Source organism: Colius striatus, chromosome 7 (genome assembly GCF_028858725.1).
Source record: "Colius striatus isolate bColStr4 chromosome 7, bColStr4.1.hap1, whole genome shotgun sequence".
NCBI lineage: Eukaryota > Metazoa > Chordata > Aves > Coliiformes > Coliidae > Colius > Colius striatus.
This window is the reverse complement of record NC_084765.1, coordinates 18,263,038-18,277,177: the sequence shown is the minus strand read 5'-3', so window position 1 is coordinate 18,277,177 and position 14,140 is coordinate 18,263,038. Positions and strand designations below refer to the sequence as shown.

Genomic DNA, 14,140 nt, shown 5'->3' with positions numbered 1-14,140 from the left:
ATTCTAAAATAATTGTAGTGCTTTACACCAACCTTGATTTCTACATTGGGACTTAAAGCAAACACAGGAAGCAATGTTGATTCTTCTTGAAATACGTTTGGCTTTCCCAAGGCCTAGTGGTGCTAATGATCCCATTACGGGAGTTTCTTAAATCCTTCTCCACAGGAAAGGTGTTTGAAGTACCAGCGATGTGTATAGCTGTTTAGTATTTTTGGTCTGTAAGTAGCCTGATTATTTTTGAGGTATGGATTGAGAAGCTTGGTTTATATATCTACTATCTAGGCACTAATTTAGATGCTTTCTAAACTGTGGAAATAAGTGTGGGTTGGCAACTATTATTGAACCTGACAGAAAGGTCGTAATTTGGCTCCTTTTCAATATATTTCACTTTTCAATTATGCTATAATGACCCTCTAATCTTGTCATGGGGGCTAAGGATCTGCTGGGACAACTCAGGCAGAAAGCAGCCATCTATGAACGGTGGCAACAGGGCCTGACTTCTTGGGAAGAGTCTAGGAACATTGCCAGGGCATGCCCTTCTAGAATTAAACTTAGCCAGGGAAGTTAAGGAAAGCAAGAGGGGTTGTTTCAGGTACATCAGCAGCAAAGGGAGGATTAGGGGGAATGTAGACCTGCTGCTGAACACAGAGAGTGCCTTGTTGACCAAGGATGCAGAGAAGACTGAACTACTGAATGCCTTCTTTCCTTCAGTCTTTATGGTCAAGGTCAGCCTTTGGGAAGCCCAGTCCAGCAAGGATAGTAGGTCGGTCTGGACAGCGGAGGGCTTGCCCTGGGTGGAAGAGGAAGAGGTTAAAGACTTGTTGGCCAGGCTTAATGCTCATAAATCAATGGGTCCTGATGGGATACATCCTAGAGTGCTGAGGGAGCTGGCTGATGTGATTGCTAAGCCTCTCTCCATCATTTTTGAACAGTCATGGAGAACAGGAACAGAACTGAGTTGGAGGCCTGTGGCCAGTGGAGTTCCATAGGGATCGGTTCTGTGGCCAAGCTTGTTCAACATCTTCATCAACAACCTGGATGAGGGGACAGAGTGTACCCTCAGCAAGTTCCCTGATGACACCAAACTGGGAGGACTGGCTGATTCACCAGAGGCTGTGCTGCCATTCAGTGGGATCTCAGGTGTCAGGAGGTTGGGACATCCCTTTTTTCTATTGTATCTAGCAACAGGACAAGGGGTAATGAGATGAATCTGGAACACAAAAAGTTCCATTTAAATACAAGAAGGAACTATTTCAGTGTGAGAGTGACGGAGCAGTGGCACAGGCTGCCCAGGGAGAGTGTGGAGTTTCCTTCCTTGGAGGTCTTTAAGACCCACCTGGACATGTTCCTATGCGACCTGATCTAGGTGAACCTGCTTCTGCAGGGGGGTTGGACTAGATGATATCTAAAGGTTCTTTTCAACCCTATTGTTCTATGATTGTGTGCTTGAGAGTGTTACCCAAGGCATCCAGATTTTTGCAGGACTAGAGGAGAGTGAGGCAGCAGATTGTGAAGTCCTGGGAATGCTCTGTGATGAGAGGAGGGTGTAAGCATGTGTTTGCTGAGAAGCAAGCTGAATGCAAGTGCTCGCCCCAGACATATGGGGCCATGGTCGTACAAGTCTGTGTGGAAATCCATCAATTAAGACTGTCAGGAAATTGGTTAGACCAATGATTGTCAAACTGAAGAACTGTTTGAAAAATGTGAATGCTGTAGTCCAGGCCCAGATACATCTGAGTTGTACTTTGCTTCACCACTGACTAAGTCACATCCAGTGCTCCCACTGTAGCCAAACACCAGTGCTCTTAAATTACTGCACAGCAGTTCTCATTTACCACAAAGTGCTTACCATAGCTGCAGTGATTCTGGCCTGGCAAACGTGTGTTGTTTTGTTATAGCTGTCTGACTTGCTCCTAGCCAATGCTGCATTGCTCTGCCAGCACAGGGGCCCATGGCCAGATCCAGTTACTCAGCAGCCAAATGGAAGAGCAGAGGGAGTTGCTACAACCCAAGATGGAATAGTTATTTGGTCTGTGCATTTTGGGTTGTTGATTTAGGAGAGGAAAAGATCTAGGCCTGCCTCAAAACTGGGATTGTGTTGATTTGACTCTGTGAAATTACCACAAAGGGCAAAACCAGGGTAGGTGTGTCTTCTCCCTAGAAATACCAGGGTAAAAATTGTGTTATGTGGTTTGTTGCCTCAGAGATTTTCTGGGAGCAAAATATGTGTCTTGGTCAGTCATTTTAAGGCACTAGCTTAAAACCACAAGCTGAAAAGCTTAAAAAAAACCCAAAAACAAAAAGCCAGAAGAGTACTTTGCAGAAATTACAGCACTAGAAAACTCACAGTGCTGTGTCCCTAAGTGCTTCACTGATTGGTTGGGAGAGAAATTAAATGCCATATAAACTGCTGTTACCACCAAAATTTCCTTTGCCTACTCTGACTGATTTTCCTGGCTTTCTCCTCCAGAGATGTTTCTGAGAGTTTGCTCAGGGTGTACTTGCAAGATGGTATTTACCTGACTGCTGCTGCCCATGGAGCTAGGTGTTTGCTAGGGGTGTGGGGGTACTCAGTCCAGCTCCCAGCTCTGTGGCAGGCTCCTTGGGAAGTCCCCTTCTATCCTCTTACATGCTGTCAGGTGTTGGTGGATGATCTCAGGGCAACTTGAAATGTTACTGTGATTCAATATTATGTCACATGTCATATTATGGGATAGTCCTTCTTGTGCAGAGGGAGAAATGTATGCAATATTGTGGTGTGAACTCTTTGGGAAACAGAATAACTCCTTCAGAAAATATCTATGTTCTCTATGTAAAGGTTTACAGTGAGACATAATTGTGTATGTTCACTGAGAGTGTATGTTGGGAGCTGAGCACTCAGTGTATTTAGGAAACACGCTGTGTTTCCAAAAGCCCTGGAGCAGTTTTAAGAATCACTGTGTGAGTGTTGGAATCTGTTACGGTTTAACCCCAACTGACGACTAAACTCTGTGCAGCTGCTTGCTCACTCCTCTGTGGGATGGGGAGGAGAATTGGAAAGGAAAAAGGTAAAACTCTTGGATTGAGATAAAAACAGTTAAAATATAAGGGTTAACTAATAATGAAGATAACAGAAAGAGAAATAAAACCTGAGACAGTGCAATTGCTCCCCACTCACTGACTGATGCCCTAGCAGCAATCCACCTCTCCCCACCAACTCCCCCAGTTTCTATACTGGGATGTCATCCTGTGGTATGGATGTCATGCTTCCTCCCAGCTCCCTGTGCACCTCCTTGCTGGCAGAACACAGGAAACTGAGAAGTCTTAGGATAAGTGTTACATAACACACTGATGTTTTATTTGTTGTTATCAACATTGATCTCAAACTCAATCCAAAACACAGCCCTGTATCAGCTATTAGGAAGAACATTACCCCAGACAAAACTAGGGCAGAATGACTGCGTTTAAACAGTGCTATGTTTGTATTTGTGTGTGTATATAATCATATGTATGAAACTAAATGTATTCTTTGAAGTGAAACTTCTTCAAAGGTGAATTTGAAATAATGATGAATGAGGTTATGATTTAAACTTTCCCAAACCGTTTAATGTCACTTAAATTAAAAAGTATTCACCACTGCAGGTTTGGGCTTTAAAGGAAAATGGAAGTGCTTGAACCACAGGAAATCAATGGTTTAATTGTCTGGAAAAGAGTTCACTACAGTGCCAGGATAACCTGGGAGAGCAATAGCCTGTTCTGCAGGAGTAGGGAGAATATTTGTAATTTAAGTTTCACAGCACTATCAGTTCCACAATGGGTAACTTGTGAAGTTGTGAGGCTGACTGGGAGTTGAGAATGTCATATAGCTTGGGCTAGGGGGGACTGAAGAAAAGCTAAATGAATGATGACGAGATAATACTCTTTATCTAGTAGAACCAGTCACATTTCCGTACTTTGTTTCACTATAGACAATGCCATTTGAAAAACAATTTTAAAGGTAAGATTTGTTAAACCTCCTTTTCTCTCATGGTGAGCCATGATGTTTGGGACACTTTAGGTAGTAAATAAATACTGTTTCTGCAAATTTAAATGAGTTTCAATTTTCATCCAAGAACAACTGGACATAAAGGAAAAAAATAAACAAACAAAACCCAAAACAAAATGCCAACAGACAAAAACAAAAAGCAAAACAGACAAGGTGAGCTTAGGGGTATTAGGACTTAATGAATGTAAAACTGAGTATGAGCTGGCAATGTGTGCTTGCAGCCCAGAAACCTGACTGTGTCCTGGGCTGCATCAAAAGAAGCATGATCAGCAAGCTGAAGGAGAAGATTCCCCCCTCTGCTCTCATGAGACCCCGTCTGGAATACTGCACTCATCTCTAGGGCCCTCAACATCAGAAGGATGTGGAGGTGTTGGAGTGAATCCAGAGGAAGCCAGGAAGATGTTCAGGGGGCTGGAACACCTCTGCTATGAAGACAGGCTGAGAGAGTTGGGGTTGTTCAGCCTTGAAGAAGGGAAGGCTCCTCTGGGGATACGTTAATAGCAGCCTGCCAGTACTAAAGGAGCCTACAGGAAAGATGAGGAGGAACCCTTTATCGGGGAGTGTAGTGATATGTTAAGGGGAAATAGCTTTAAACTGAATGATGAGAGATTTAAATGAGATACTAGGAAGAAATTTTCCCCTATGAGGGTGGTGAGGCACTGGTACAGGTTGCCCAGGGAGTCTGTGGCTGCCCCATCCCTGGAAGTGTTCAAGAGCAGGTTAAATGGGGCGTGTAGCAACCTGGTCTAGTGGAAAGTGTCCCTGACTATGGCAGAAGGTTGGAGCTAGATGGTCTTTAAGGACCCTTCCAACCCAAACCATTCAGTGTTCAGTGAAGTAGCAGCAAGCTCTGGACAGTACTAGGGCACTGAGAGATGTGTTGTGTCTAGAAACCAGATTCTTTGACCAATGTACACAGAAGAATAAGCCCCAGAGAACAACTATCACAGTAGAAAGTCACCTTGATCTCTAACAGTAATGCCTAGGGCAAGAACGGGTAGAGCAAATACAGGTGTTTCAAAGTAAGAAAATCAGAGAGCAGGGCTCTTGTCTAGCTCAGGGTATTCAAGTTCCTGGAAAGCTGAGATATTGGTGACAGGTCTTATTTAAGACAGTTTGAATTTAGGCATTAGGACTCAATTCACCCTCTCTTGGTAAGCTGTAGTTTTCCCTCTTAAGAACCTGTTAAGTTATCCTGAGAAAAAATCCTGAATGGTTGGGAGCTGTCAGACACTTCTTCTTAGATGGACTCCAGGTTGTGTGGTACATTACCAGAACACCAGGAAGTTTGACACAAGCCAGGACAGAAAGATTAAACACATGCCTCTGGTCTGCTGAAGCTGGATTTGAAGGGAGCCTTGTAGCACTAATTGCTGTTACACTGCAGCTGACATTCCTGATGTTATTAAAGTTAATGCTTAGAGGCCCCGTTGTGCTCAGCAACACATGATAAATAGACATAAACATCTTGTAAAAGATGGTCTCTGGTCAAAAGAGGAGATTTAAAAAAACCCTCAAAAGTCAACCTGAGGATGAAATTGGGACACAAGCAAAGAGAATGTTTTGCCTGGGGTTGTGGAGAGGAGCTGCGGAGCCCTGCGGTTTCTGCCTGTGGTGCCAGTACCACCTTTGTTGAAACTAGTTGCCTAAGCTCACGTGCTGGACAGGTCAGGGGAAATCTGTGCTATGACTATGGCACTCAAAGAGGAGGATTTTGGATGTCTTCTAGTCTTGAAGAGTAAATTTAGATGCAGCCTCCAGAGATCACATCCTCTCATTACCATAATGCTGCCACTTGGCTGGCAGTGACAGCCCCAATTGTGGGACTGCAGTCTCCAGAGCCGTACGTGACCTGGGATTGGTTAAAGTTGTTAATAGGCATGATAAGGATACGGCGGAGTGGGGTTATACAGCCCCATGCAGGCTCGCTGGAGACAGTGTCCTGTGCATGCCTCTGCATCTTCACTGCCTTACCTCTGGAGCTGGTTGTCAACTGTGTTGAAAGCATGTGTGACTGCCATGTAGGTACAGCTTCAGGTAAATACCACCTCCAGCATTTCTACGGAAAAGAATGTGTTCCTGTGCATCTGTGCTTGTGTTTCCTGGACTGTGCTCTCTAGGGATGCAAGTGAGTGATAAGACCGGGTCAGGCTGGTAGTCTGTCTAGCTTGTTTTCTTTTTTACAATAGCCAAGATCACCTGCTGAAGCAGCCAACAGCAGTCCACAAAAGTCGTAGGGAAAGAAGAATTCATTTGCATTGTTATTACTAAAGCTTCTAGCTTGTTCTTTCTTCATGATCAAATTTGTTTTTCTAGGAAGAATCTTTTCTGTTATGAGTCACTCTGGCTTAAAAGAAGGATTTTGCTTTCAGCTGCCTTTTGCCTTAAAAGGTGATGTTGCTTCTGGTATTTGTCAAGTTTAGGAAAAACCCACAAATCTAAAAATCATCAGGCATCTCTCTCTTCTCAAGAAACACTTGATATCTATTTCCTTAGTTCTTTGTTTTAGAAAAAACAAAATAAAGCAATGTCTGGGGAGTCCATTGCTGATTCACATTTGGGGCCTGCTGGATTTATGTGGCAGTGAAATGTCAGACAGCAATGCTCCGGCACGGAACAGGGATGTAGCCTGCTTTATGTTGTGCTAGATTTCTAGACCATTTGGAAATGAGTTGCATTAAACACCTGAAATAACAAGATTAAAAAAAAAAAAACCCAAAAACAAGCAAAACCTAGGAGTTTCATTGTGGCAAACCAGGCACAGTTGGTCTGCAGACCAAATGTCCTTCAGGTGGGTAGATAAACTGCAGCCTCGGCTGTCTGTGGTCAGTAAGAATGTCATTGTTCTTTTGTAGGGATTGGCTTTTTAACCTGAAGTAATTTACAGCAAAGCTAATTGCATTGTACTGAAGTAACATCTATCTGCACTTCCAAACGGAACGGTAATGGGACGTACACTAGCAAAAGTCTCATGGCACAAAACAGTGGTGTAATTCATTATCCACTATAATGATAAAGCTGCAGTCGGAAAAGAGAGGTTGTTTTTTTCTAAAAGGTACAGCCCTTACAGCTGTTTCTGTATGTAGAACTAAACTGTTGGTTGATTATGCATTTGAATGTTGCCACGCTCTTGAGCACAGCTATAACCTTACTTTTCCCTGTGCAGCATCACTTGATGCAACTTTGCCACTTCCAGCAGAAGGTGTGTTTCAGTTGTGGGTATTTGGTGCATAAACTGCTTCCTGAGTGTGTTTCGTTGGCATTTGTCAGTGTCAGCAGCTTCAATGATTGGAAATATTTACCAATTTTACTCTCTCTTGCTGTGACCTTCTCCCTGCATGGGAAGCATAGGCTTGTGGTCTCTTCTGAGCGCTTGCAGTGCTTGTTCCCAAGGAGCAACAAAGCTTGTTTCTTGGGATGCTGGGGGACCACAATTTACAGGGTGCCGTTCTGTAGGCACTCATTGTCTGGGCTTTCTTTTGCATGCACTGCATGCCTCAGTCTCTTGCCGTTGGAGGTTCACTCTCACTTTGTTGGCTCATGTGTGGATTCAATGAAGAAAAAGTCACCTTTTAATTTTTTTTTATTCTGTATTGGAAATGTTCAAGAAGACATTTTCAAGTCAAAGTCAATCTCTGTTTGGTGGCCTGAGTTTCATTTTAGTAACAAACTTCAATGAGGTAAAGATTGTGTGGAAAAGTCCAGAAGGGAGAGGAAGGGGATGGTGAAGCAGGGAGCTGTAATCCCGCTTAACTGAAAAGTCTGTTCCTGAGGTGGCTCCTGATCACCACCTGCCTGTTTTACTTATGAATCTGTTGTTTCATGTCTTGCAGTGGCATCACTGAAGGGCTGTCTGTTATTGCTGTGGGAGAGCAAAACCTACTTCCAACTGCATCTTGTGTGTCATCTGCAAAACCACCAGTCACAGTGAGTTTCTCCTACACACACTCTGCTTTCCTCAGTGAGGATTTGTTAGCTGTAATCTGTGATGATAATATTTTTCTCTATTTATACTTTGTGGATTTGCTCATTACTGCAAAAAGATTTGATGTACCAATCTCAAGCCAAACGGATACATATCATCCTTGCTCCCTGCCCCAAAAAGCTCATTCTGGAAGCTCAGCATTGTAAATTCTTCTGGCCACCTGCCCAGCTTGTGGTGGGAGGAGCATGGAAGCCTTACACAGATATGTTCTTGTTAATGGCCAAGATGAAAATTGGAAAATATTTTGTTCCCAAAAACAGTGTCAGAAAGAAAAACTTATTTAAATTAAAAGAGGAAAGAAAATTATTAAACTTCCCTCCTCATTCAGAGTGCCAGAAGCAAACACATCATATGTGTGTGGCATCTGATCATAGTTCAGTGGCAGGTGAAAGCAGAGGGTATATCATAGAATTGTTTTGGCTGGAAGAGACCTTTAAGACCATTGAGTCCAGCCTTTGTCCCAGCCCTATCAACCACTAGACCATTTCCCTAAGTGCTACATCTACCCATCTCTTAAACACTTCCAGGGACAGTGACTCCACCACCTCCCTGGGCAGCCCGTTCCAGTGCCTGACAATTCTTTCAGTAAAGAAATTCCACCTCATATCCAACCTGAGCTTTCCCTGGCACAACTTGAGGCATTTTCTCTTGTTCTATTGCTTGTTACTAGGGAGAACAGACTGAACCCTGCCTCACTACAACTACCTGAAAGCAATAAGGTCTCCCCTGAGCCTTCTTTTCTCCAGGCTAAACAGCCTCAGATCCCTCAGCTGTTCCTCATATGAGATGCGCTCCAAATCCTTCACTAGCTTGGTAGCCCAACTCGGGATCCTCTCCAGCACCTCCACGTTCTTCTTGTAGGGAGGGGCCCAAAACTGCACACAGTATTTAAGGTGCAGCCTCACCAAAACTGAGTACAGGGGAATGATCATCTCCCTCCTCTTTCTGACAACACTGATACAGGCCAGGATGCCATTGGCCTTCTTGGCCACCTGAGCACACTGCTGGCTCATGTTCAGCCGCTGTCAATCGACATTCCTAGATCTCTCTCTGCCGGGCAGCTTTCCAGCCACTCCTCCCCAAGCCTGGAGTGCTGCTGGGGGTTGTAAGTGCAGGACCTGGCACTTGGCCTTATTGAAACTCATGGAATTGGCCTTGGCCCAGCAATCCAGCCTATCTAGAACTCTCTGTAAAGCTTCCCTATCTTTAAGCAGATTGACACTTCCACCCAACTTGGTGTCATCTACAAACTTACTAAGGGATGCACTCTAGCTCTTCATCCAGATCATTAATAAAGATGTTAAACAGGAGTGGCCCCAGCACTGAGCTTTGGGAGACATCACTTGTGACCAGCTGCCAACTGGATTTAACTCCATTGAACAACGACTATTTGGACTCGACTATCTAACCAGTTTTTCACCCAGGAAAGTGTATGCTCATCCAAACCAAGAACAGCCAGTTTCTCTAAGAGAATGCTGTGGGAAATGGTGTCAAATGCCTTACTAAAGTCAAGGTAGGCAAAATCCACAGCCTTTCCTTCATTCAACAAGTGATTCACCCTGTCATAGAAGGAGATCAGGTTTGTTAAACAGGACCTGCCCTTCATAAGCCCATGCTGACTGGGCCTGATCACCTGGTTGTCCTGCATGTGCTGCATGACAGAACTTAGGATGATCTGCTCCATCAGCTTCCTGGGCATTCAAGTCAAACTGACAGGCCTATAATTTCTCAGATCGTCCTTCCATCCATCCTTATATATAGGTGTTACATTGTCTGCCTTCCAATCAGATGAGATCTCTCCAGTCAGCCAGGACTGCTGATAAATGATGGACAGTGGCTTGGTGAGCACCCCTGTCAGTTCCCTCAACACTCTAGCATGTAACCCATCCAGCTCCATAGATTTATGCACATCAGTGCTGGAGTGTTCCTAAGCCTTTTCCTAGGGATGCTCTTAAAATGAGAAGCTCCAATTTTCTCAGCAGTGTAAGAGAGCTAGCTGATTCAGTGCTATTTGGATAACAAACAAAAAGTCTTGAAAATCTTCGATCCTTCAAACTCTTTTAATTTCTACCTAAGAGAAATACAGTGAAGAAAATCCTTCCTTGCTCCTATCAGCTATCTGTGAATGTCTATGTAACTTGCCTGTGATTCTTTTGTTAGTAATCCTCTTCTGCCAATAATTCAGTAAAATGCACTTCGGTGATTTTGATGTTTCTCACCCCTTAAAATGATGGAATAACGATCAATTGCAAAGCCATCTCTGGTTTTCAGACAATCATTTACCTGTCTTGTGCTGCTTGGGAGAACTAATTCATGTGTGGAATCCATCTGCAAGACTAGAGGGGCAGGAGCAAATCTATGCATGTGCAAGTGTCTGCAGTGAGGAAAAACTTGAGGGCTCAATGAACAACAACAAAAAAAGGTGAGTGCTTAAGGGAGCGTAGGACACTTGCAGAATTAAATGGCATTGAGTATTTGATAGCGTAGATTTTGGGTTATGGGGTGCTGCATAAGGGAAGTAATTGTGCTCAGGTAACTGATTCTCCAAACTAATGGCAATAGAAGGAAGAAGCAGTGCTTTAAAAGAAAAAGAATTGGACACAACATGTGTTTCTAGCCTTTGTCAATATTGCAGATGCATAAATTATATATGACTTGTAAAATGAGAAAAGTTGCTTCTAGTGAGCTGCTTGTGTTTTGCCTGGAAGGATAGAGCCAGCTTGCAGCATATGCAGAGAATAATACCTGTCAGAAATTGAATATTGAGTGAAAGTAATCGTTTTAATCAAAAGTAGTTAAATGTGAGGCTGAGTCGAAGGAAAAAACAGCTCAGCTGGAAGACTGCTTCCAGTGCTGCAGACATGCCCTGAGATGCCTGTTTTATGTATTAGGAATATTGATCAAGGCCATGGTTGTACCCTGCATTAGCAATGATCCCAATCATTGTGATCAGCTCTTTGAATTCCACTCTTTCCTCTGTGACTAAGTATGAAGCATTTGGTGGTGGTGTGATGGGAAACTCAGCATTGTATGAAGGTGGTTATCTTGGCCCTTCTTTCCTTTTGATTTAATATTGTGTAGAAATGACTGTTTTAATCACAAAAAAGCTAAAAAGCCATGGAGTACTCAGTTTCTGTACTCTCCTCTGAGGTCCTCTAGTAAACCTGCATGTGAACTTTGCCTTTGAAGGTAGCATGATCTGGTCACAGAGGTTGTTTAAGACATTCTCCTTCTGTTACCCTCTTCTCCTGTTCACCACTTAGATCTTCGATCCTTCCTGCAGACATTTTCCCTGATGGATGGATTTATTGTGGACCATGAGTTTTGGCAGGGTACAATGCAGGAAGGAGAAAACATTGAAGTGAGATGTGTCCTGTGTCAGCTGACAGAGAACACTGCTCAAAGGAGAAGCTTCTTGGTGCATGTACAGATATTTGGCTTAATCTACTGACTGTGGCAAAGACATGCCAGTTTATATTAATTGACCTTCCTGACAAATAATCTGTAGTGACTGTGGGTGTTTTCTTAATAGAATTATAAAGGGGGAGTCACTGGGAACAGTGACTGTGTGCACAATTGGAGATACACTGAGCTGAGTGCTGTAAAGGAGCCCTAGGCTTTGCGTTTCTGCAAAGAAACAGCCCAAGCTGCATTTTGAAGTTTTTGGCTTTCAGATCAAAAGCAGGATTGCTTTCACACACTTAAACTTGTTTTCTGTTTCTTTTGAGTCAATGTCCATTCCCTCTGATTCTTTACAGTGTCCTGAAAGAGTTGAATCCCTGTTGAGCACGTGAGATTGGACTAGATGATCTCTCAAAGTCCCTTCCAACCCCTACCATTCTGTGATTCTGCTGAAGCCACCTCCACACGCATCTGTTAAAGGTAGCTGACAGCAAAGGATGAGGTTGCAGATGAGTGATGCCAAGGCCTTTTCTGTGCTATAACATTCAACTGCTGCACCCTTGAGAAAGCAGGAGTCTGGAGTTGTAGCTACTCAAGCAAGGCTCCCTGAGGAGCAGGTCAGCCCGGGTGTGATGCTGGATGTATAGTAGATGGCAGCCCTGCTGATACAATGGCTGCTAACTTTGACCAACAATACCCTTGATTTTGTGCTCTGACTTGCTTGTTCTTTTGTTTAGCCACCGGGCTTTCCAAGGAAGCTGTGCAAATTCATGCTGGATAGTGTGCCTGTTGAAAGTAGAATGGTCTGGTACCTAATTCAGAGCTCTTCAGGTCCAGTTTCAGCTCCCTGGTATGCTTGCAGGTTCCCTCTTGAGATTTCAGTAGCATGAAATGTTACTGAAATGAAACTGTGCCAGTTTCCTTTCTTCCACCTTGAATGGGAACTGAGGGTAAACACAGAGCCCATGAATGCTCCAGTATAGTGGCTGAAGGAGTAGTGTAAGTAATAATCAGGATGTCTTTTGTATTTCTACATGTCCCAGATAGTATCCCTGAAGTAATTTTCGCAGTCAGAGTGATGAACGCTGTGTATGAATGAGAAATGCAGGGTTGTGCACTGTGCTGGTGTGATGCTGAGGAGTGAGAATGAGACCCCACCACCCATGGGCCCAGTCTGATCACTGCGTCTCGCTTCTCGGAGCAGAAGTGCTTGCTTGGACCTGGTACACTGGAGGCTGCAAACAGCTTGGGTTTGTGTCCCTCACCTGAGTTGCCAGTAGCAGGTGCTGCTTTGTTCCTCAGGAGGCTTTGCCTTGTGTTGTCCCATCTGCTTAACTCGACTGCCTGCCTCTTGTTTGTTGGCTTTCAGCGTTTACTTTAGGGTCGTAGGAAAGTCTTTTACCTTGCTTTCTAAATGTCACTAGGCAAAGTTGTTTTTAGAGCTTGGCTATTTCATGGCGGCACACTCTACCTCAAAACAGTTGCTGTCCCTGAGGTGTCAATGAATAGGATCTTGATAGGACTGACAGCTATAAAACATTCCCTCTGAATTCTGAGATGAAAGTGAGGCATTTCCCTTCTCCTTCCAGAAGGCTCATCTGCTGTAAGAGGAGGGAGGTAGTTTTCTTTTTTAAACCGAAGCTGATATCAGGTATGGTAGCTGTGACTATAGCACTCCCCAACAGCATGCTGTGATACCTCCTGCTATGGGAATACGGGAATGAAAGGCAGCTCTGCCAGGAGGTTTCTGCCTTCATTGGTAGGATAGCACATGTGTCTCTGAGAGCATTACATGAATCTCACTGGTGATACACTGCAAAAGGAGTAGAGTAAAATCTATCTAGAGTTCAAGTATTTAGATTGCAAGGATACTCCCTGGGGTTTGATCTGCTTGCTTGCTAATGGCATAGCATAGAGAGGAAAATAGATTAAAGAAGTTTGTTTGGCTCTGCACTGCAAATATATAAGCCAACTTTGCTTTGACTCCCAGCCCAGGGTGAAAAGGATGGCTGCTCACCCTGCTCATTCAGTGTTGACAGCTATTGCTGTCAGGGACAAATGTGACTTGGGTCTAAGATAGGGATGACAGTGTAAGTGCTTTTTAGTTCGAAGGTAAATTTTTTGAGATAATGTAGTTTGTGTTTTCCATGGTAAAGAGAAACAACAGGAATAGTTTTAGTTTCTCTTGGTGTGTTTTTTTCTTTTTTTTTTTCACCTGGACTCCTTGGATGTAAGGATGTTGCACAAATATTCTGGTACTTAACAATCTTGAATTTTATCTTTAGTTCATCCAGTCTCATAACCTGTTCCTCCTCATGCCGAAGCCTGCAAGAAAGCAGGCAGTTATGGAATACCACTGGCTCTTCAGAAAGAAATCTGTGTGTTAGATCCTTATGAAAATGTTTGGAAGAACTGAACAAGAAAGCAGTGTAGGAATTTGGTGGGCAGATTGATTGCATTCCCGTTTCAGGCTGTTTATTCATAGTTTTAACTTTTTTAAGGCAAAAAACTTTTTAAAGACTATTTTTAGCTTGATCATTTTCTCTCTGTATTAATCCAAACAAATTTCCCTCTCAGAAGAGAGGGTGGAGTTGGTAGGAAGGAAGGGTGGAATTGAAACCGCTTCATTAAATCGGTTTCAGGATCATCAAGGCACAATTTTGTTTTCACATTACAGTTCTGGAGCACACAAGAGCCTATTTACACTTTCCACAGAGGAGAAACTTTGT

General features: G+C 43.5%; 1 protein-coding gene across 5 annotated transcripts in view; it reads left to right on the top strand.

Moving 5' to 3' along the window:
- Positions 1–14,140, top strand: part of TSPAN4 (tetraspanin 4) — a 465,001-nt gene that overhangs the window by 63,131 nt on the left and 387,730 nt on the right. For 2 of the 5 annotated variants that reach the window (XM_062000473.1, XM_062000466.1), the window contains exon 2: positions 7,858–7,951. The exons of 1 other annotated variant lie outside the window; for it this stretch is intronic. The gene's annotated coding sequence lies outside the window, so the exon portion shown is untranslated. Of the gene's footprint in view, positions 1–7,857; positions 7,952–10,280; positions 10,432–11,767; positions 11,892–14,140 lie in introns of all 5 variants that reach the window. 2 more of the 5 variants (XM_062000467.1, XM_062000469.1) reach the window with 2 other exon arrangements.